This window comes from Somniosus microcephalus, chromosome 8 (genome assembly GCF_052327205.1).
Source record: "Somniosus microcephalus isolate GS21.2 chromosome 8, FLI_Smic_1.0, whole genome shotgun sequence".
In the NCBI taxonomy this organism is placed as follows: domain Eukaryota; kingdom Metazoa; phylum Chordata; class Chondrichthyes; order Squaliformes; family Somniosidae; genus Somniosus; species Somniosus microcephalus.
In genome coordinates, this window is record NC_140994.1 from 204,604,856 (window position 1) to 204,630,114 (window position 25,259).

Consider the following 25,259-nt stretch of genomic DNA (forward strand, 5'->3'; position numbering starts at 1 on the left):
TGTGGCTGAAATCTCAATTAATACAGTTTCCTTGACAACAATGAAATAGCACAGCAGCATGTAAGGTTTATTCATGCACAGATGGAGACCACGGTTCAAACTAGAACTCTCCGCACTCATATATCCACAGTCATCGGAAAGTTTGTCCTCAAACTAACATGGGATTTATAAGAAAAGGTGCCATGTGCTGTAATCAAAGCAGTGTTTGTGCTATAAGCATCATGGAAAAAATGATTTATGAGATGCACCTTCTCTGGCTAAAAGTTGGAAAGTTCAAAACATACAAAATGACAGGCACTATAGCGACAGACACTATAGTGAACTAGTCTCCAAGGAAGGAGGTTTTTAAACTGTGTGGAGCTCAAGCACACAGTCTATCAGATAATGGGATCCTGTTTGTGGCATATCAATAATTTTTGACCCATTTACCAAGCTAAAGAATACTATGTATGAATGCCCAAACTTCCTCACCCGTATTGCTAGCTAAAAGGATGTTGTGTGTGGGGATGCCCACGCTTCCCCCCAATTAATGGATGCTGTTTGGAAATGTTTGAATCATGGTCTCACTGAATGGTGTGGAGATGTTTATGGTTTGTGCACCTGTTATTGTAGCTGATACATGCTGCATGGTACTGACAGCGCTGAAGAAGAAAATTCTGAAATGCATAAAAAAATTAACAGAGAATTCATATATTTAAATAGAAAACTTTAATGCTTTGATTTGAAGAGCCTATACCACCATCAGGCTTGAAGTCATTAGTGCCACACTATTACACCACTACCATGATAGTCCATTACCAGTGGGTTGTCATGGCTGCAATGTGTTACAGCAAGCAACCTTTTTTCCAGTTGGACACTGATGATGCAATTTAATTTTCCTCATCATGCAAAACACTCCAGCTGGCAAAGGAGACCATGTGAAAAATGTAGAGTAAAAGCTCAATTGAGCAGCTACCTTCAGGATTCTATCAAATAACTGTTTAAGGCAGCTGTTGAGCAAGGATAAGAGATACTGAGCTAACAGAGTGAACCTAAACCCAAATTCAATTGTAAATTTAAATAATGTGCTTGAGGGTAGCTGCCTAATTCAGAGACAGTTAACATTATTTTTTGTTACCAGCCTGTCGGACCGATGCTACACTCCCCAGTACCTATCCTGTTCATTTACACTTGCACTTTGCATTTTTAAATGGGTGCTTTTTCTGCCAAGGTGAGGAACATCTGTATTAGGTAATGGAATATTTTTTGCAATTACAATTTTTATTATTTTGACAGGAATACATCGAATGTGTCAGCATTAAATTGACAGTGCAAAATGATAAATTAGCCACAAGTCGAAGGATGTTTAAAAACTCAATTTCACAGTAAGCTTGATGTTTATATATCCCGTCTTTGCATTCAACTTGATATGTTAGCCAGCCTCTAGTGAGACCAGCAATGTCCTGATGTACAGAGGATGTGCAGTGCAGATAAACTGAACCAACTTTTTTCTAAATGCATTCAAAACAGTAAATGACTGCAGCTCCGACCACTGTGGGAGAAATCGTGCTGAACACAATGATTATACAACATGCTGTGAATGAATCTGAGCTGGCAAGGCTCTAAACTTTACAAAATAGACGCCAATTATTTGGTGTCACATTATAGAGCTAAAGAATTCAGTTCACATGATCAGCCCCATATACCCTGCCTGAAAATTGTGTAATCTTGGTATAAATTGTTTCTAAATATGTTTTTTGTCACCTCAAAAAATCAAACAGTCAAATTTGCAAGCCATATAATTAGAGAGGAAGCTGATTACCTTGTATCATACTATGTGCATCAAGCTGCAAGAGGCAGATTTGAATAATAAACAAGTTTGATGTTATTGTAATATTTCTTGATAATGATCAAATGAAAACAAAACGGTTGACTAACAAAAGACTTGTGATGCACTATTACTCATGTTTGAATGGAATAATTGTCAGACACACATATTTTAATTGCATTTACTGACTGATTTAAAAGCATAAACTCGTGAGCTGTATCAATCAGCAAATGTTACTTCCACATTTGGAATCAGTGCAAAAACAAGGAGGCCCTTAATTCCAGTTTGTGCTAATGCCTTTTTGTGTGTTTGTTTTTATGTGCAAAATATGTAAATTTTGTTTTCATTTTTTCCCCTCCAGCATGTTTTTCCTCCTTCATCTGAATCAAGACACTGATTTAAGGGCCTTTTTTGTAACTATTTAAAAAGCACTGTCAACGCTGCCTGGAAGAGACCCTCATGAAAGCTCCTAAAATGTGATTTTTCAAAATCTTTCAGTAATTTACCAATTAGAGTAATTATAGAATCTGCAGAGTAGAGTTAATTTCTTCACTTACCTTGAGAAAAGCATAGTGGGAGAAAGCCATTTAATGAAACAGAAGGTGTTTGTTTTTAACCTTATTACCCATGGCAGATACTTGGCATACATTTGAGCTATACATTGGTGCAAAGCAGTTTTACTTTGCATTGATCACAGAATCACAGAATCACAGAAACCCCACAATGCAGATAGAGGCCATTTCGGCCCATCGAGCCTGCACCGACACATATCCCACCCTATCCCCGTAACCCCACATATTTAATCCCCCCTAACACTAAGGGTCAATTTATCATAGCCAATCAACCTAACCCGCACATCTTTGGACTGTGGGAGGAAACCGGAGCACCCGGAGGAAACCCACGCAAACACGGGGAGAATGTGCAAACTCCACACAGACAGTTACATAGTGTAACTGCAATCTGGATCTGAAGGCAAGAGTTTGACATAGGAACAGGAGGAGGCCATTCAGCCCCTCGAGATTGCTCTGCCATTCAATTAGATCATGGCTGATCTGCACTTCAACTCCAGTTACCCACCATAGCTCCATATTCCTTGATATTCTTACCTAACAAAAATCCAACAATCTCAGTCTTGAAAGCTACAATTGTCCCAGCACCCACAGCCTTTTGAGGGAGAGAATTCCAGATTTCTACCACCCTTTGTGCTTCCTGATTTCCCTCCTAAATAGCCTAGCTTTAATTTTAAGATTATGTCCCCTTGTTCTTGATTCACCCAGCAGAGGAAATAGTTTCTCTGTATCTACCCTACAGAAACCTTTTAACATTTTAAACAACTTGATCAGATCACCCCTCAATCTTCTATACTCAAGGGAATACAAGCCAAGTTTATGCAATCTGTCCTCATAATTTAAACTGCTAAGCTTCAGTATTATTCTGCTGAACCTGCGCTGCACCCCCTCCCAGGCCAATATATCCTGAGGTGTTGTGCACAAAACTGAATGTGGTACTCCAAGGCTCTATACAACTGAAGCATAACTTCCTCCCCTTTGCAATCTACCCCTCTTGAGATAAAGGCCAACATTCCATTAGTCTTTCTGATTGCTTTTTGTATCTGTCCAGTGGCTTTAAACGGTTTGTGCACTTGGACTCTCAATTCTCTTTGCACCTCCTCAGATCTTAGTTTCTCATCATTTAGAAAATACAGTACTCCGATTTACTTTCTTGGGTCCAAAGTGGATGACATCACAGTTGCCCACATTATATATCTGCCATAGTTTTACCTACTGAATCTTTTTTATGAAATAGGGGGGCCTAAATTCAATGTTGTTGTGCCCGGCAACAATAACCAATTTAGTAGGGCAGAGGCCCATGTCCGATCTGCACAGGCATTTGGGCCACTGCTAAATTGATCATGGCCTTTTTTTAGGCAGCCCTGGCAGCTGCCTGAAATGAACGCAGGCTTCACATCAATATTGAAATAAGGCTTATCCACCCATTTCAGATGTAGACTCCTAAATTTATTTAGACTAGTTGAAGCTTATGATGCGCAAGCTCCAACTAGTATTTCCAGGTTTTGAGCTGCCTAAACAGCAGTGCCTTGGAGGTCCCTCATAAAAAGGCCCCAAAACTAAACAAAATTTTGTCTTTTATGGAATCAGAAGAAGCAGAAGTGCTCCTCCTGACTCCATAAAACAACTGCCAGCCCACCCCTGACTTCCTCCCCTCCGCCTCCCAGTCTTACCTGTGGGCCTTGGTGCTGGATGAAGTTGGTTAGGCCTAGACAGGCGAGTTGCATCGGGGCACCTGACTGGTGCCTGCAGCCTGCCTGAATTATGATGAAGCCTGAGGATAAATTTAGTTTGGTCCTCGGGCCTCTTATGTTCTGGCACGCCGTCAGAAGCACTCTCGGTTTGGGGCACTAATGAATTTAGGCCCCATGATGTCAAAAAGTACAGGCTTTACACCCTATCAAATGTTATGTGAGAGAAATGAACATCCCATTAACACTATCCTCTGACTGTTACCCAGAGGTACCAATATAAGTTGAGAAGCTGTTAGAAGACGCATAACAGGAAAGACAGGTTTCAGAAATTTGATTAAGGCACAATTTAAAATAGACCCAAGAGAGAAAGACAGCTGGATACCAGAAGAGGGTGAGATTGTACACTGGAAAAATTACACTAGACAAGCAAACTCATTAAAGGTATGATAGCACCCTCCAACCAGAGTAGTGGGATTGTTAAATCCCAGAATTGTACAAATTGAACACGGGACTAATTTAGATAGTGGTGGCTAAAATGAAGCCCAAGAGATGGGAAAGGGAGCTAGAGGAAAACTCAAACTGGAGAATCTAATCCCTTTTTATGATTTGAAAACATAAAGGCAAAACAGACTTACGCCTGCGTGCAGACCAATTGGGATTGCTCACCCAGCAAAGGGTACAGCTTCTAAAACTGTCATAAACTAGTTGTCGGTCGTCAATACAGTACGCTAAGAGGATCCCATTAATCATCTCTTCTGCTCATGGCTTTGGGAAAAGGGAACATTGTCAACAAGCAATTTCTTTGAAAAGATGGGACAGTGAGCCTTGGGCTTTCAGCGGTGGAGAGCAGCTTTCAGCAGTAAATTATTTCCTAAAAATGAATCGACACTGTAAAATGCGCTGGATTGGGGTGCCCCAAGTCTGGCATAGAAAGTTAGAATCATCCAAATTCAGCTGTCACGGTTGCAGGGCGCTCGGGAAACATTAACGGGGCACTCGGGAAATTTCCTGATAGCCAGTCCACCTCTGCTATCATCTTTGTTACTGCTGATGTTACATTACGCTGTTATACTGCTCTTAGCCTGCTTGCCACAGATAACGCATAGAAAAATAAAAGTAACATTTACTTAAGCACCTATCCCTCTAAGAAATAAGTGGACATCACGTTTTGTAATTCAATCTGAAGGTTTCTGGTGATATTCATAAAATATTCAATCTTTGCTCTCATGGTTTGTGATGTCAGCAGAGTTGCTGAGCAGAAGTACTGGCTTGTACCTCATTGCCTGCCATCTACTATTCTGTATCTGTGCTGTGCAGCATAGATTACTGCAATTCATTCTGCAATTAGCAACAAATTGCACATGAGAAAACATGTCTCTCTAGAGGGTAATCTGATGAAAATGGAAAATTCTTGAATGATATTTTGGAGCTGGTGTAGTAAGAACGGTTAGGGCTTGGAGTCTCTGCTAGGTTGCTCTGATATTCGCCCAGAATCAACCAAATCAGCACAAACGATTGAGGAATTTCAAGCGCAAATGACATCCAGCGTGATGTCCAACAGGTTTGAGGCTCTTACTCCCTGTGAGGATGGGAACAGGGACTGCGGGGAGGATGAGAAACCTGGCCACAGCACCGTGGAGCAGGGGGCCATTCAAGTGGGGGGAGTTAAAAGAAATGTTGTAGTGGTAGGGCATAGTATCATTAGGGGGATAGATAGAGTTCTTTGCAGCCGAGAGCGAGAGTCCCGAAGGCTGTGTTGCCTGCCCGGTGCCAAGGTTAAGGACACCTCCTCTTGGCTGGAGAGAAACTTGGAGTGGGAGGGGGAGGATCCAGTTGTCGTGGTCCATGTTGGTACCAATGACATAGATAGGACAAGGAAGGAGGTTCTGCTGAGGGAGTTTGAGCAGCTAGGGGCCAAATTAAAAAGCAGAACCACAAGGGTAATAATCTCTGGATTACTACCTGAGCCACGTGCAAATTTGGCTAGGGTAAATAAAATTAGAGAGTTAAATGCGTGGCTCAAAGACTGGTGTGGGAGAAATGGGTTTTGCTTCCTGGGACACTGGCACCAGTGCTGGGACAGAAGAGAGCTGTTCCGTTGGGACGGGCTTCACTTGGCCAGTGCTGGGACTAGAATCCTGGTGAATCGAATAACTAGGGCTATAGAGAGGGCTTTAAACTAATTAGTGGGGGGGAGGTTTTAAGAGAGCGAAAAATAAAAGTGACAGCGGAGAAGGCAATAGAGCAAGGTAGCAGTGGGGGAATTAAAAACCAGAGCATGTCAGGAAGGGACAGAATGTATAATGATAAAGTTAAAGTAGTAAAAGGGGTAAAAGCAGGAATAAATTGTCAGAAAACATATTTGAAAGTTCTTTATCTGAATGCACGCAGCATTCGTAACAAAATTGACGAGTTGACGGTACAAATAACTACACATGGGTATGATCTGGTGGCCATTACGGAAACATGGCTGCAAGATAATCATGACTGGGAACTAAACATACAAGGGTATTTGACAATTAGGAAGGACAGACAGGAAGGAAAGGGAGGTGGGGTTGCTATGTTAATCAAGGATGGAATCACTGCAATAGTCAGAAATGATATTGGGTCAAAGGATCAGGATAGTGAAACAGTTTGGGTGGAGATAAGGAATAATAAGGGGAAAAAGTCACTAGTGGGCGTAGTCTATAGGCCTCCTAACAGTTGCAACTCTGTTGGCCGGATTATAAATCAGGAAATAGTTGGGGCTTGTAATAAGGGAACAGCTATAATCATGGGGGATTTTAACTTTCATATTGACTGGACTAATCAAATTGGGCATGGCAGCATTGAGGAAGAGTTCATAGAGTGTATTAGGGACGGGTTCCTTGAGCAGTATGTAACTGAACCAACCAGGGGGCAGGCAATCTTAGATCTGGTCCTGTGTAATGAGACAGGATTAATAAAAAATGTCCCAGTAAAGGATCCCCTTGGAATGAGTGACCATAATATGGTTGAATTCCAAATTCAGTTTGAGGGTGAGAGAGTTGGATCTCAAACCAGTGTACTAAGCTTAAATAAAGGAGACTATGAAGGTATGAGAGTAGAATTGACTAAAGTGGACTGGGAAAACAGATTAAAGTGTAAGACGGTACAAGAGCAGTGGTCCACATTCAAGGAGATATTTCACATCTTTCAAGATAAATATATTCCACTGAGGAAAAAGGGGAGTAAAAGAAAAGACAGCCATCCGTGGCTTATTAAAGTAATAAAGGATAGGTATTCGACTGAAAACAAGGGCATATAAAGTAGCCAAATCTAGTGGGAGGATAGAAGATTGGGAAGCATTTAAAAGCCAGCAAACAATAACTAAAAGATTAATTAAGAAAGGGAAGATAGATTATGAAAGTAAACTAGCAAAAAATATAAAAACAGATAGCAAGAGTTTCTACAGCTATATAAAAAGAAAAAGGGTGGCTAAAGTGAACGTTGGTCCCTTAGAGGATGGGACCGGGAAACTAGTGGTGTGGAACATGGAGATGGCAAAGACGCTGAACAAATATTTTGTATCAGTCTTTACAGTAGAGGACACTAAAAATATCCCAACACTGGACAAACAGGGGGCAATGGGGGGGGGGGGGAGGAGCTAAACACGATTAAACTCACTAAGGAGATGGTACTCAGTAAAATAATGGGACTTAAGGCGGATAAATCCCCCGGACCTGATGGCCTACATCCTAGGGTCTTGAGAGAAGTGGCGGTAGGGATTGTGGATGCATTGGTGATCATTTTCCAGAACTCCCTGGACTCAGGAAAGGTCCCGGCAGATTGGAAAACTGCTAATGTAACAGTCTTATTTAAGAAGGGAAGTAGACAAAAAGCTGGAAACTATAGACCAGTTAGCCTAACACCTGTGGTTGGCAAAATGTTGGAGTCCATTATTAAGGAAACAGTAACGGAGCATTTGGATAAACATAATTTAATAGGACAGAGTCAGCATGGTTTTACAAAGGGGAAGTCATGTTTGACAAATTTGCTCGAATTCTTTGAGGATGTAACATCGAGGGTGGATAAAGGGGAACCAGTGGATGTAGTGTATTTGGACTTCCAAAAGGCATTTGACAAGGTTCCACACAAAAGATTACTGATCAAGATAAAAAATCACGAGATTAGGGGTAATATACTGGCATGGGTGGAAGATTGGCTATCTAACAGAAAACAAAGAGTTGGGATAAATGGTTCGTTCTCGGGCTGGCAATCAGTAACTAGTGGTGTTCCGCAGGGGTCAGTGCTGGGACCACAACTCTTTACAATCTATATTAACGATTTGGAGGAAGGGACCGAGTGCAACATATCCAAGTTTGCCAACGATACAAAGATGGGAGGGAAAGCAGTGAGTGAGGAGGACATAAAAAACCTGCAAAAGGACATAGACAGGCTAAGTGAGTGGGCAGAGATTTGGCAGATGCAATATAATGTTGGAAAGTGTGAGGTTATGCACTTTGGCAGAAAAAATCAAAGAGCAAGTTATTATCTAAATGGAGAGAAACTGCAAAGTGCTACAGTACAAAGGGATCTGGGGGTCCTGGTGCATGAAACACAAAAAGTTAGTATGCAGGTGCAGCAGGTGATCAGGAAGGCCAATGGAATCTTGGCTTTTATTGCAAGGGGGATGGAGTATAAAAACAGGGAAGTCTTGCTGCAGTTATACAGGGTATTGGTGAGGCCACACCTGGAATACTGCGTGCAGTTTTGGTTTCCATATTTAAGAAAAGATATACTTGCTCTCGAGGTGGTTCAGAGAAGGTTCACTCGGTTGATTCCAGAGATGAGGGGGTTGACGTATGAGGAAAGGTTGAGTAGGTTGGGACTCTACTCATTGGAGTTCAGAAGAATGAGAGGCGATCTTATCGAAACATATAAGATTGTGAGTGGGCTTGATCGGGTGGATGCGGTGAGGATGTTTCCACTGATGGGTGAGACTAGAACTAGGGGGCATAATCTTAGAATAAGGGGCTGCCCTTTCAAAACTGAGATGAGGAGAAACTTCTTCACTCAGGGTAGTAAATCTATGGAATTTGCTACCCCAGAGAGCTGTGGAAGCTGCAACATTAAATAAATTTAAAATGGAGATAGACATTTTCCTAGCAGATAAGGGAATTAGATTCAGATCAGCCATGATCCTATTGAATGGCGGAGCAGGCCCGAGGGGCCGTATGGCCTACTCCTGCTCCTATTTCTTATGTTCTTATGTTCTTAATTGTGCTTTCGCAATCTTTTGTGCTGGTTTAAAAAAACATTGTGTTGGAATCCCGCCCCTCCAACCAAGCTGGCCACGGCCCCAGATCGAATGAATCACCATGGTGAGTTTCCGCTAATTGCACTGTTTGCCGGCCTTCGAAGTTGCTCTTAAAATTAAGGGGTAAAAATTCAGTCGCGCCCCCTTTTGGCTATTTTTAGCGCCCTGAAAAAGTTAGCGCCCTCGCGGCCGATTTTCCCAGGTAGCACCCTGAGAAGGAGGAGGGGCACTACTAGAAGCGCCCTGCCTCCTTCTTGGGGCGCTGCGAGCCAAAACCGCAGCGCGACGTGCTGCAGCGACGGGGCCTGGCGCAGTGCGTCCCGGCACCTAGCTGGGCCACCAGGGATTGGGAGTGCTGGCAAACGAAGAGGAGTGCCGGGCTCATGGAGAGCAGCCGGCACCCTGCGGGGGGCTTCACAGAGGCTGGGGATGGCAACGGGGGCAGGTGCTGGCAGGCGGCCATCAACAAAAATGGCAGCCCGCCATCTCCCCTTTAACTAGCGCCGCCCCGGCCACAGGTAGGCCCCCCTGACCCCGGTGGACATAGCATCCGGCAGTAAGTCGGGGAGCGCCACCCGCTATTACAGCTGGGACGCGAGTGAGGCACTGCGCACGGTGATGACATCAGTGCCGCACGGCGCTAACGGTTACCGCCGCCGCTAACCTCCCGCTGAATTTCGCGGGAGGCATTAGCAGCACCACGCCCAGGTGCTAGTTGATTTACGCCCCATTACCACCCTCTTAGGGCGCTAATGGGAGGCGTAAATCAACTGAATTTAGCCCCCAGGGTTTTTTATTAAGCGCAAGGGCACTAATGGGCGCCTTTTAAATGTTTATATATTTTTTAAATTTACTAATAAACTGACTACTGTACACCAATGTAACTAGAAAATGGCTTTGTAGGGTTTTTTTAAAAGTCATTTTCAGTTATTTAAAATTGAGATACTCCCAGGTGGTGGACCAGACACTGATCAAAAATGCTTATTTTTTTGTGAAATGGCAAATTTTCAGCTGTAATAATAAAACTTCACCAGGTTACTACTCTTAACTATATCAAAGAATATTATTTAATGCAAAATTTAAAAAAAATGTTCTAAGGTGATGCCCGATTGCGCTGGTTCATGGAAGATTTTACGTTCGGCGATATGGAAAAGAGTTTGACCAAAACAACTTCTGAAAGCTCGCGCCATCTGTGCCTGGATCACCGATTGCACACAAAGTGGAAACTCTTACCCAGCCCAATACCCAGCAATTGAACACTTAGCACAGCCCAGCAGATGAAAGTTCTGTGACAATTAGTTAATACTCATGGTGGTAAACTGGTGTGTGATTATGACATGCTTTTAAACCCAGGACAGTTGGTTTGTGTATTGATCAACATGGCAAAGTAGGCTTATTTAACATTGAATTTTAAAGATGATTCCTAATAATTTATTTGGAGCAGGTATTTCCTTTTTGACAGCTCGCTTAAAGTAAAATATATTTGTATTCTGTTGGCTCGGTGTCAATTTTTGTCTGATTACTTTCCTGTGAAGCACCTTGGGACGTTTTACTCTGTTAAAGGCGCTATATAAATGCAAACTGTTGTTGACAGAATAAAATATTTCAGTTCGGGAATCATAAAAGCGTTTTTGCTTAATGCTAGAAGTTATGGTTTAAAAGGCTGCAGAATGCAATGATGCACAAAGTGTAAAAGCGGCTAGGGATCTGAATAGGAAACTGTAGTGGAGCATGAACACACATGCGTTCTAAATCATTTTAGCCCCTTGAGTACCAAAGCCAAAGTACTTAGCTCTCAAACTATATGCACTTCCTTTATCTGAAGATAACCAAAAAAGCTTCCTACAGCTTTCCAGGATCAAGAACTGTTTAAAGTGTTATTAGAGAAATATAACGGAAAGAAGAAAAGCATTTAACAGTGCCTTATCACATCTTTCAGACACGAGTCATAGAGTCATACATCTCAAAGTGCTTCACATTCAATTAACAACTTTAAAGTGCAGTGGCTGTCATTTATCAAATATAAATAACATTTATACTTCGCTGTATTTTCTTAAAATAATGAACAGTGCCGGTATAACTAACATTGGGTGTTGCTTTGCCCGTTATCTCTGGGTTGATGTTAGGCAGCGGCCCCAGGACTGAGGGAAGAGCGTAGATTGTTGGCATTGAACTGGCATCTGAATTTTCCTGGAGTGACAATGATGTTTCCAATCTTAGAAACATCACCACCATGAATTAAAGCTTGGGCCTATCCCTAACATGGTAATGATTTGTGAATCTCAATGTGCCTTTCTGCACCAAATATAGCTCCTAGTGCTATCCTATGGCTTGCAGTCCTGCCCTGGATTACTGTGAAATCTGCAGCACTGTCCTGGAATACAGCTCACCGGTCTGATGTTGGGCACCATGAAACCTGCAATCCTGTCTTGTGTTACTGTCAAAGCCACAGTCCTGTCCTAGGGTACGACGCACAGTCGTGATGTGAGGTACTATGAACCCCACAGTCCTGTCCTAGGGTATTACTCACAGTCGTGATGTGAGGTACTATGAACCCCACAGTCCTGTCCTAGGGTATTACTCACAGTCGTGATGTGAGATACTATGAAACCCACAGTCCTGTCCTAGGGTATTACTCACAGTCGTGATGTGAGATACTATGAAACCCACAGTCCTGTCCTAGGGTATTACTCACAGTTGTGATGTGAGATACTATGAAACCCACAGTCCTGTCCTAGGGTATTACTCACAGTCGTGATGTGAGATACTATGAAACCCACAGTCCTGTCCTAGGGTATTACTCACAGTCGTGATGTGAGATACTATGAAACCCACAGTCCTGTCCTAGGGTATTACTCACAGTCGTGATGTGAGATACTATGAAACCCACAGTCCTGTCCTAGGGTATTACTCACAGTCGTGATGTGAGATACTATGAAACCCACAGTCCTGTCCTAGGGTATTGCTAACAGTCGTGATGTGAGGTACTATGAACCCCACAGTCCTGTCCTAGGGTATGACTCACAGTCGTGATGTGAGATACTATGAAACCCACAGTCCTGTCCTAGGGTATTACTCACAGTCGTGATGTGAGATACTATGAAACCCACAGTCCTGTCCTAGGGTATTACTCACAGTCGTGATGTGAGGTACTATGAACCCCACAGTCCTGTCCTAGGGTACGACTCACAGTCGTGATGTGAGGTACTATGAACCCCACAGTCCTGTCCTAGGGTATGACTCACAGTCGTGATGTGAGGTACTATGAAACACACCGTCCTGTCCTAGGGTATTACAGTCGTGATGTGAGATACTATGAACCCCACAGTCCTGTCCTAGGGTATTACTCATAGTCGTGATGTGAGGTACTATGAACCCCACAGTCCTGCCCTAGGGTATTACTCACAGTCGTGATGTGAGGTACTATGAACCCCACAGTCCTGTCCTAGGGTATTACTCACAGTCGTGATGTGAGGTACTATGAAACCCACAGTCCTGTCCTAGGGTATTACTCACAGTCGTGATGTGAGATACTAAGAAACCCACAGTCCTGTCCTAGGGTATTACTCACAGTCGTGATGTGAGGTACTATGAACCCCACAGTCCTGTCCTAGGGTATTACTGACAGTCGTGATGTGAGGTACTATGAAACCCACAGTCCTGTCCTAGGGTACGACTCACAGTCGTGATGTGAGATACTAAGAAACCCACAGTCCTGTCCTAGGGTATTACTCACAGTCGTGATGTGAGGTACTATGAACCCCACAGTCCTGTCCTAGGGTATTACTCACAGTCGTGATGTGAGATACTAAGAAACCCACAGTCCTGTCCTAGGGTATTACTCACAGTCGTGATGTGAGGTACTATGAAACCCACAGTCCTGTCCTAGGGTATTACTCACAGTCGTGATGTGAGGTACTATGAAACACACCGTCCTGTCCTAGGGTATTACTCACAGTTGTGATGTGAGATACTATGAAACCCACAGTCCTGTCCTAGGGTATTACAGTCGTGATGCGAGGTACTATGAACCCCACAGTCCTGTCCTAGGGTATTACTCACAGTCGTGATGTGAGATACTATGAACCCCACAGTCCTGTCCTAGAGTATTACTCACAGTCGTGATGTGATGTGATGTACTATGAACCCCACAGTCCTGTCCTAGGGTATTACTCACAGTCGTGATGGAAGGTACTATGAAACCCACAGTCCTGTCCTAGGGTGTTACTCACAGTCGTGATGTGAGGTACTATGAAACCCACCTTCCTGTCCTAGGGTATGACTCACAGTCGTGATGTGAGATACTATGAAACCCACAGTCCTGTCCTAGGGTACGACTCACAGTCGTGATGTGAGATACTATGAAACCCACAGTCCTGTCCTAGGGTATGACTCACAGTCGTGATGTGAGATACTATGAAACCCACCTTCCTGTCCTAGGGTATTACTCACAGTCGTGATGTGAGATACTATGAAACCCACAGTCCTGTCCTAGGTTACGACTCACAGTCGTGATGTGAGGTACTAAGAAACCCACAGTCCTGTCCTAGGGTATTACTCACAGTCGTGATGTGAGGTACTAAGAAACCCACAGTCCTGTCCTAGGGTATTACTCACAGTCGTGATGTGAGGTACTATGAAACCCACGTTCCTGTCCTAGGGTACGACTTATGTTCTGATGTGGGGACCCATGAAACCCACAGCCCTGTCCTAGGGTATGGTTCACAGTGCTTACCTGTGCTTCTATGAAGCCTGTAGTCATCTCCTGGCTGAAAGCTCACAGTCCTGACCTGCAGAAACATAAAGCTCACACTCCAGAGAGGAAAAATACAAACTTTGTTGGTAGAAGATTGTGTGCAGGTAACCCACAACTTCGGTTTACCCTGGGGAATATCTGACTCAGTTTCCTTTCAGCTTCAAACTGCTGATACAATCATTTATTTAAAAAATTGTGAGTAGTGCTGATGATATTTGAGGTGTTATCAGGGTAGCTGTGAGGATGCCAGAAGGTGTAAAAATGTATCTGAGTCCTGTCAACTGCAATGACTCTTCATAGTTGATCAGATAATTCCTTCCAGAGTGTTAATATTGTATTCATCTGTCAGATATAAAACATTTTGAAGTAATGGTAAAAAATTAATGTTTTAGTGTGACATTGAAATTCTTGGAGAAGTTAATTTCCTTGGTATGCTGCAAGTTAATATTTTCATGTTTATTTCAATATTGCATAGAATAACATCAACCTCTTTCTCACTGACGATATTCATTTCTTCTCTTTTTATATGGTACACCTAGTTTTTTTTGGTCAATTATATACTCATTAAAAGAGGTGAATGTCAATACAAGGCCAGTCCCCCTCAAGTGCAGCAAGGATTAGATGCTTCATCAGACATTCCAGATCAGGTATAGAGCTGAACAGCGGTTTGATTGAGGATTCTGAACAGGCAAGATTAGTTGAAGAAGCTGAGTAAGTACAGTAAGTGAGGGCTAGGATCCATGCCAATTCGCTGGGGTTTGGGGAGCCCAATGAAGGAAGGATGGGGTGATGTGGGTGGGGGACTTTATACAGATGAGGACATGGGCTGTGGCATTCGGAGTGAGTTGTAATTTGTGGAGGGTGAAGGTTGGTTAGGAGAGCAGTAGAGAAGGCAAGCCTTGAGGGGATAAATACATAGATTATGGTTTTTGCAGCTGAAGGGAGAGGTAGAGACAAAGATGTGTGACATTACAAAAGTGAAAGAAGGCAAGTTTGTTAATGGAATACATGTGGAGAAGCTGAGCTTGGGACTGAGCAGTATGCAAGGGTTCCACATCTCTGGGCTAAGCCTGGTGGCAGCTGGGGACATGATGGAGAAAAGACCTGAGCCACATTGGAGCTGGTGGGAGTCAAAAAGGATGGTCTTGATTTTGCTGCTATTAGGCCAGATGAAATTTTGGCTAAAATACTTCTTAATGTGGGAAAGGGAGTTGGAAAGTGTATCAACAGCCTCAAGGTTGATGAGCAGGCAGAGATGTAAAGCTGAGTGTCAGTACATGCTGACCCTGTGCTTTCAGATGATATTAGAGAGGGGCAGCATATAAGTGGTGAAGAGTGGTGAACTAAGGGTGGAGCCCAAGGATAAATCATAGGTGTGACCACCTGGGAACAGAGGAAAAGTTATTGGCGGCGATGCAATATCTTTAGTGCAAAAAGTATTAGTGAAACCAGAGAAAGCGGCACCATAGAGGTAGAGAAAGATGGAGTGATTGCAATGCCACCATCAATGGAGAGGTCAAGGAGGATGAGGAGAGACAGTGTACCCTGATCATAGGCACAGAGGATCTCACTGATGACTTTAACCAGTGTGGTATCAGTGTAGTAGCTAGGTAGAAACTAGATTTGAGGTTCTCGAACAGGGAGTGGTGGTAAAATTTGGCTGACGATGCATTCCAGGAATTTGGAAAAGAAGGGAAGGCTGAAAATAGGGAACCCAAAACTGCTGGGTCTAGTTGGGCAAAACAAGCAGAGGAAACCCCTAGGAGGAGACAGGGTGATGGGGGCGGTCCGACTATGGGGTGGAGCATAGTTCCACTGGGTCTCCGCCCCTTTAAAAAAATCCTTAAATCTTGCTTCTTGTGCCCTCCTCCTTCTGTCATGATATCACTCAAAGAGTTGGAACTGGCAAGCTGATGACAGAGGTCCTGTCACTTCTACCTTTACTGTGGCCAAGGTAAAGTATGCCTGAGTGAAGAAGGTACTGAGTGTGCACGAAGCAGGAATACTTACTGCATCAGTGTAGTGGTGGGGGCTCAAAGCCAGTTTTCCGGCAGAAGACCAAACAATTACTGTATTAGGAAAGAGGTAAGCGTGCAATTGAGCTTTTCTGCAGAAATAATTTATCTATGCCTGTAAAGTCCGCGCCTCAATAATACACGGACTTCGGGAGAACAGTTTAACAGGTACTTTACTGAACAAGAGGCAGCTTGAAACTGAAACTACAGAAGTCTGCTAGGGCCTTTTATACAGGGGTGGTCACTGCCGGTACTGCAGGCTAAGACCAGTTATTCCCTTAAAGGGACATACACAACAATTCCTCCCCTTTTAGATAAACAGTACATAACATTCATTTAACAACTAAATAATAACTAATTACAATTACAATTTTCTCAGTAATATATACATCAACTGGAATAGTCATTTATAAGTTCAGTCTTTGAGGAGGCTTCCTGATCCGGACTGGATAGCGCCTTTCTCGAGTATCCTGTTCTGGCGGTGGAGTCAATTCTGGCTCATTGTCATTGGTTGGTTCATCAGCTTCCAATACCCCTGCTTTTGAGGTAGACGCAATCTGTACTTCGGGCTCATTACCAGGTGCACATGCTTGTGGTACAGGTTTGGCTTGTTCCAGTGACTCTAGAATCTGGTCAGCATGGCATCTCACGATGCTCTCTCCAACGTCCACTGTGTACATTAGTGGTCCCTGTTGTGTGCATATCGTGCCTGGCTGCCATTTTTCTGTTCGGTAGTCGCAGGCCAAGACTGGTTGCCCTATCTTGAAGCTCCTGGTTGGCTTCTCATTTATGTGCTGGAACTGCTTATCCTCAACATCTCGTCTTATGTTTGGTTTGAGCAAATCCAAGCGACATCTTAGTCTCCAGTTGAAAAACAGTACGGCTGGAGTTTGGTTGGTTACTGCATGTGTCACATTCCGGTAAGCAAACAGGAAGTTATTCACCTTTTGTTGCAGTGGTATGTCGTCATTATACATTGCCTTTATGGCCTTTTTAAAGGTCTGAACAAACCTCTCAGCCAATCCATTTGTGGCTGGATGATATGGGGCAGATGTGTAATGTTTCACCCCATTATTCTTCAGGAACCTCCGGAAATCCTCAGACACAAACTGTGGGCCATTGTCGGAACAGATCTGTTCTGGCAACCCATTCCTGGCGAAGATGGTCCTTAGGACTGCAATAGTTTTCTCCGTGGTGGTGGAGGACATTTTAATGACCTCTGGCCATTTTGAATGGGCGTCCACAGCGATTAGAAACATTGAGTCCATAAATGGACCAGCGAAATCAATGTGTACCCGTTGCCATGGAGATGAGGGCCACTCCCATGGATGTAGCGGGGCCTGTGGTGGAGCGTTTTGGACCTTCTGGCATCCTGTGCATCTCTTGGTCATATCCTCGATTTCTTTATCGATTCCCGGCCACCACACAAACGCCCTGGCTAGGCTCTTCATTTTTACCCCTTCCAGATGACCCTCGTGAAGCTCATTGAGTACTCTATCTCTCAACTTGGGTGGAATTACCACTCGGGATCCACACATCAAGGTTCCCCGGCACACTGACAGCTGTTCCCTCCTTGGCGAGAATGCTGGCAACAGTGAGTCGCCATATGCTGGCCATCTCTTCACCGTCAAATCATAGACCTGAGAGAGTGTCGGGTCATTTCGGGTTTCCTTCTCAATACTTGCGTTTGTAACAGGCAAACATTCGACTATGGTCGCATGGAATATCTCCACCGGGTCCACTGCAGGTGCTTCTTCCGCCGTAGGCAACGGTAGGTGCGACAGCCCATCAGCGTTTCCATGTTGTTTCGTACCTTTGTACTCTATGTCATACTGATGTGCTCCTAGAAAAAGTGACCATCTTTGTAGCCGTTGCGCCGTCATCACCGGAACGCCCTTCTTTGGGTTAAAAATTGAGACCAGGGGTTGATGTTCAGTCAGTAGGGTGAATTTCTGCCTGTGCAGATAGTGATTGAACTTCTTCACCCCCCACACCAGGCTGAGGGCCTCCCTGTCAATCTGGGCGTAGTTACGCTCGGCTGAGGTTAGCGAGCGCGATGCAAAGGCTATTGGCCTCTCTGAACTGTCACGGAATTTGTGTGACAGCACCGCTCCAATGCCGTAAGGTGACGCATCACATGCCAACCGAATCGGTAGTGTTGGGTTGTAGTGGGCCAATACTTCTTTTGAAGTGATTTGGCATTTACATTCCTGAAAGGCACGCTTACACTTGTCACTCCATTTCCATGTTACACCAGTTTGAAGGAGGATGTTCAGTGGGTGCAGAATTGTAGATAAATTTGGCAAGAACTTATGGTAGTAGTTCACCAACCCGAGGAACGACCTCAGTTGCGACACATTTTCTGGTGCTGGAGCCTTGACTACAGCCTCAATCTTGTCCGGCGACTTATGCAACCCTTCCTCATCAATCACGTGGCCACAATATGAGATTTGTCTCCTGAAGAACTCGCATTTGGGACAGTTGGCTCGTAGCCCATATTCCTGCAATCTCGTGAGCACCTGTTCCAGGTTGGCAAAGTGTTCATTGTCATTTTCGCCCGTAACCAGGATGTCGTCCAAATAACACTGGGTCCCCGGGATCCCTTGCAGGACTTGTTCCATTGCCCTCCGCCACATAGCAGGGGCCGATGCTACCCCAAATACCAGTCGATTGTACTGGTAAAGGCCTTTGTGAGTGTTTATCGTGAGGTATTTCCCAGATGCTTCTTCCACCTCCATTTGCAGATACGCTTGAGCCAGGTCAATCTTTGTAAAACGTTTCCCTCCAGATAGTGAGGCGAAAATATCTTCTATCCGCAGAAGCGGATACTGTACTGTGTGCAGGACTGGGTTCACAGTCACCTTGAAGTCTCCACAGATGCGAACCTTCCTTGGCTCCCCAGGCGTGCTGCTCAATGCTTTCTTCATTACAGGAACGATGGGTGTGGCCCACTCGCTCCAGTCCACCTTAGACAGCACCCCCGAACGCTCCAGACTCTCCAGTTCAGCTTCCACAGCTGGGCGTATCGCGTATGGCACCGGTCTGGCCTTGAAAAATTTTGGGGTTGCGTTATCCTCAATCTTTATAGTTGCCTTTACTCCTTTTAGAGTCCCAAGTCCTTGTTGGAACACCACTTTCGCGTCAGATAGAATTTGTGACAGACGTCCAGGTGCGACGTCATCATCTTTTTTTGTCAGTCACAGTTAGTGCCAGAATGGAATGCCAATCCAATTGTAGTCTTCGGATCCATTCACGTCCCAATAAGGGTGGTCCTCCATCTCGTAGTATATACATGTATAGTTTCTGTGTTTCCTTTCCGTTATATTCAACTGGCACCCTTATTTTTCCTCTGGGGTAGACTTTTTTCCCGTGTATGTCTTCAATACAATGGACGTGTCCTTTAAGGGTATGTGTGAGAATAGCCGCTCATAGTCTCGTCGATTCATGACAGTTAGGGCTGATCCTGTGTCCAATTCCATCTTCACTGGGGACCCTGCTATCATGAGGGTGACCCAAATGGTTCGGTGATCTTCTTTTGCGATCACGTTGTGTAACTTTAAACAACTTAGTCACCTGCTCCCGGAGTCCTTATCACTCTCCTGGTCTTCTGAACTACTATCTGTCAGTTTCTTTACTTTCCTGTACTGTTCCTTAGTAGTTCTTGTCGTGTTGGTCTTCTTTCCCGACCTGCAGACTCTTGCTATATGTCCCATTTTCCCGCATTGCCTGCATATTTTGTCTTTAACCCAGCAGTCCTTCTGCTCATGGGTTGTTCTGCCGCAGCGGTAGCACTTTTCGGCTCCATACGCCATTTCGTTAGCGCTGTATTCTTGTGGTTTCTGTTGTATTTCCGCAGCTCCCCGTGCTGCTGCTTCGTAGAATACTGCCACGCTGAAAGCCTGTTCTAGCGTCAGGTCCTTTTTTGAAAGTAGTCGTTTCTGGGTTCCTTCACTCTGGAGCCCGCAGACAAACTTATCCCGTAAGGTGTCTGCCAGTCCTGCTCCGAACTGGCAGTGCTTCGATAACTTGCGTAGTTCCGTAAGATAGTCAGCATTGCTCTCATCTTTGTGCTGGTTTCTTTTATGGAACTCGAATCTTTCTGCTATCAGCAGTGGTGTAGGGTTTAGATGTTCCTGTAAGATATGAACAATCTCCTCAAAACTTTTCTCCATTGGTTTAGCTGGGGTAATTAAATTCCGCAATAGGCCGTACGTACTCCCACCCATCAGATTTAATAATACCGATGCCCTCTTTCCATCAGCCACCTCATTTGCCTTGCAGTACACTTCAATTCTTTCCACATACGTGGTCCAGTCTTCTACCTCGTTGTCGAAAGCAGTGATACTGCCACTTTTCGGCATCTTGGGCGATTTAAAATGGCGCCTCTAGCGCTTTTGCTTCTTCCCCAATGGAATAAAATGGCGCCTCCCATGCTTTTGCTTCTTCCCCTTACTGCCACGCTGCTCCTAGCGTTCTACGGGGTAATGGCGGCGACCCGCAGCTGCGGCGCGTCTCGCTTTCCTTCCCCCCCCGTTTAGTTTCTCTCCGCTGCCCTGTTCTCGAGCACCGACTGCGCCCTGTGCGCTCCACCCTCTCTCTCGTGTTTTCTTTTCCTGGCGACGCTGCGCAGCCTGATTTGTAGAGCCGCTCAATCGAGCTTGAGCCCGCCGCAGTCCGGAAGGGTCAGTGCGCTACCTGCTACCAGCACGATTCGCTAGAACCACAGTCTCTCCCGCAATTCTCCAAACACCGATGGATTCTTCGGGCGGTTGCCCTCGGTCGACGCCCATTGCTCAGACTACGACCTTCCAGGACCTTCCTTTCAGGCGAGATCCCCGTGAGATGATGCCACACTGCAGGTGAGTTCGAACTTACTCGTCGCCACTGTAAAGTCCGCGCCTCAATAATACACGGACTTCGGGAGAACAGTTTAACAGGTACTTTACTGAACAAGAGGCAGCTTGAAACTGAAACTACAGAAGCCTGCTAGGGCCTTTTATACAGGGGTGGTCACTGCCAGTACTGCAGGCTAAGACCAGTTATTCCCTTAAAGGGACATACACAACAATGCCTACAATAGTTCACTTACTGCATTCACAGAGTGGCAAGGCGCTGATTCGATTTTCCTGCCACCTCCCCCCACCCCGCACGATACCCAGTAAATGGTGTGGGCACATGCTCTTTTTATGCTAATGATCACATGCCTGAAACTTGGAATTGGGTCAACACCGGGTCACAGTGACAGGCCAGAGGAATGCCTGACAGCAGCATGGACCTCGAGGAAGTTTGGTCCTAGGGTTTTAATTGAAGAGCATGGAGGGGTTTGGCGGGGATTTTTGGAAAAGGGTAAAGGAGTTTTTCATGGTGTTAAAAGGGCCTAAGAGATGAGTTTAGAAAAGTATATTATGCACAATGCTAAACATTTTTCCACTATCATAAGAGTAGAAAAAGGATATTAGAATTTTAAAATGTGGAGCTGAAGAATAAATAATTTAAAATATCAAATTAATGTATTCTGGAATTAATTTCATTATAATTATTGGAGTCTAATATTTGCTATCCAATTTTTGTAGTACACTGAATATTCTAGAGGACTTTGGAGCCAATGTGGCAGAACTACGAGATAAGTTAAGACTATCAGATGCCATGGACCAGTTGGCTTCTATCCTCGGGTCCTGTATAATTGGGCAGACATTCCAGGTCAATTAGCTGCCAACACGAAGAACCATTATCCACTCGCAGTGGCACAATCACCAATAAGATCATGGTCAGAGCACAGAATGCCTCACCAACACTCATAAGTCCCTCCCTCGCTCGTAGTGAAATAACTACAGTAATTGTTAGTTTAGAAACTAATGACTACAGTTTGGGGGCCAAAACATAAATAAATGTAAAGAGAGAGAGAAATGCAGCAGGAGAAATAGTTATCACCAGAAACTATTGAATTATTCACAATCTAGAAATTGCATAGATAATGAATTATGTTAATGAAACTGGCAATACTATGACAATATACAATGACAACAGTAAGACAAAAAATCAAATTGGAACTTTTTTATGGTGTTTACCTCCAGTGGTTGTAATGAGAGCTGATTTAAGGAGTGAGGATTCAGTTGCCCAAACAGCTCCTTCTTTCAACAATGAAAATAAATCTCTATACTTACTGTTAAGAGTAATATATACTGCATGCATAAATAGCAGTACAGTATTTTAACTATATATCATTACTGCAATTTATATTTCTGTAAATGTGAAGTCAAGAATGTAAGATATGTGTGCAATACAGAATTAAAATGCGATGAACCATCTCATTGCATTTGGAAGGTACTAAAATCCACTTAGTCATGAAATCCCTGGCTACAACTAACCAGGCAGCTTTTTTCTATCTGATATTGTTTCTATTATCTTCTTGAATGATAACACTTTTTTAAAACTTCCAGTAACACTCATCTGGGAAGGCCATGAAGGAATTTTGTACCTTGTTTAAGCAAAAGGATCCAGGCACTGAGCTTTACACTTGGTTCAGTACACTGCAAGAAGGCTGCAGTTATACTGCTACTTCTGATTCATCACAACACAGTTCAAAATCCTGCCTGCACTCTCAATATATGTAAAATTTTTGACCAACAGTGGAATTACAAACCTATGAAAAGGACGGGAAAAGACTATCTGGTCCATCAAGCATGCCCCATCCAGAAATAGTGCAACCACATACATTATTGATTCCCCCACTCCCCACTGCCCCCATGGTGCAGTCACACACACCATTGACTTGTTTCCAAAGAGTTTGCTGATTTGAAAATGTTTAAACTTCACAACAGTGTGAATGAAGCCATTTCCAGTCTGTTGAAGACATCTGTTTGACATCAATGAAGCTTCTTTAGGAAACAATGATTTTACATAAATCCCATAATCTCCATCATGTCAATGTGTTTACTGAAGTAAGCTGATGGTTTTGCAAATTATGCAACCCTCGCATTAGAAATAAAAAAAATCTGATATTATTCCAACACACTAAGTAGAAAATAAATTGATATCTAGTGGTATTGGGCACATCCTCTGAAAATAGTAGATATACATGGAGCGTGGAGCTCTGTTCATGCATCGGTACTGAATAAAGTCAGTAGGTTGTTTATATAAATGTCTTTGCAGGTCCAAGATTTTTGCCAGGGGTAACATTAAAAAAAAGCTCAAGTTAAGTCAAAACAAATGTCTGAATTTTAAGACTTTCATTTAGATGTTATTGAATGGCGGAGCAGGCTCGAGGGGCCAAGTGGCCTATTCCTGCTCCTAGTTCTTATGTTAGAAATTACTGGATTCTATCGTCAGAGACAAAGTAACTTAACACTTGACAAATATGAGCTGATCAAAGAGAGGGAGCATGGATTTGTGAAGAGTAGATCTTGTTTGACTGATCGAACTGTATTCTTTGAGGCGGTCACTAACATTGTGGTCACCGCGCGTCAATTGCAAGAGAAATGCAGGGAACAGCACCAACTGCTGTACATGGCCTTCTTTGACCTCACAAAGGCCTTCGACACTGTCAACCGTGTGGGATTATGGAGTGTCCTCCTCAAATTCGGCTGCCCTCAAAAGTTTGTCACTATCCTCCGCCTGCTTCACGACGACATGCAAGCCATGATCCTGACCGACAGTTCCACCACAGACCCAATTCACGTACGAACCGGGGTCAAGCAAGGCTGTGTCATCGCACCAATGCTCTTCTCGATCTTCCTTGCTGCAATATTCCATCTCACCCTCAGTAAGCTCCCCACTAGAGTGGAGCTAATTTACAGAACAAACGGGAAACTGTTCAACCTCCGTCGCCTCCAGTCCAGATCCAAGGTCGTCCCATCGTCTGTCGTCGAATTACAGTATGCAGACAACGCTTGCGTCTGCGCTCACTCGGAGGTCGAACTCCAAACCATCGTAAACACCTTCACCGAAGCGTACGAGAGCATGGGCCTTACTCTAAACATCCGTAAGACAAAGGTCCTCTACCAACCTGCCCCCGCCACACAGTACTGCCCCCCGATTATCAAAATCCACGACAAGGCCTTGGACAATGTGGACCACTTTCCATACCTCGGGAGCCTACTGTCAACAAGGGCAGACGTCGACAACGAAGTCCAACACCGCCTTCAGTGTTCCAGTGCAGCCTTCGGTCGCCTGAGGAAGAGAGTGTTTGAAGACCAGGACCCCAAACCCGGCACTAAGCTCATGGTCTACAGAGCAGCAGTGATAACCATCCTGCTGTATGCCTCAGAGACATGGACCAGGCACCTCAAAGCACTGGAGAGGTACCACCAACGCTGCCTCCACAAGATCCTGCAAATCCATTGGCAGGATAGTCGCACCAACGTCAGTGTTCTTGTTCAGGCCAACACCCCCAGCATCGAAACTTTGACCACGCTCGATCAGCTCCGATGGACGGGTCACATTGTCCACATGCCCGATATGAGACTCCCAAAACAAGTGCTCTACTTGGAGCTCTGGCACGGCAAGAGAGCTCCAGGTGGGCAGAGGAAACGCTTCAAGGACACCCTCAAAGCCTCCTTGAAAAAGTGTAACACCCCCCCCGACACCTGGGAATCCCTGGCCCAAGACCACACAAAGTGGAGGAGAAGCATCCGGGAAGGCGCCGAACACCTCGAGTCCCTTCACCGGGAGCAAGCGGAAGCCAAGCGCAGGCAGCGCAAAGAGCACACGTCAACCCAAGCACCCCACCCACCCGCCCCTTCAACCACCATCTGCCCCACCTGTGACAGAGGCTGTCGGTCCCGCATTGGACTCATCAGTCACCTGCAAACTTATTTTTAATGTGGAAGCAAGACATCCTTGATTCCGAGCGACTGCCTAAGAAGAGAAGAGAAGAGAAGAATAGGGGAGTGTTTATGAATGTTGCCCTGAATATACCTATGATATGCAAAATCAATGAGTTAGACTGAGTGCAATGGTACGTGAGTGTGTCATAACTAAGCTGCAGGTATACCCAACACTCCTTTTTTAGTATTGCATTTCACCCAAGCACAGTTAGCAGCGGTGGTGATTTGTAAAGAGGATGTGGATACTGAGGCATGAGAATTAGTTTATGTGCGCATGTTCCCCCATTATTGACATCTGATTTGTTGCGAGCATTG

General features: G+C 44.4%; 1 protein-coding gene across 1 annotated transcript in view; it reads left to right on the top strand.

The window, feature by feature from the left end:
* Positions 1-25,259, top strand: part of LOC147114058 (BTB/POZ domain-containing protein KCTD16-like) — a 357,713-nt gene that overhangs the window by 45,746 nt on the left and 286,708 nt on the right. The window lies entirely within an intron of this gene.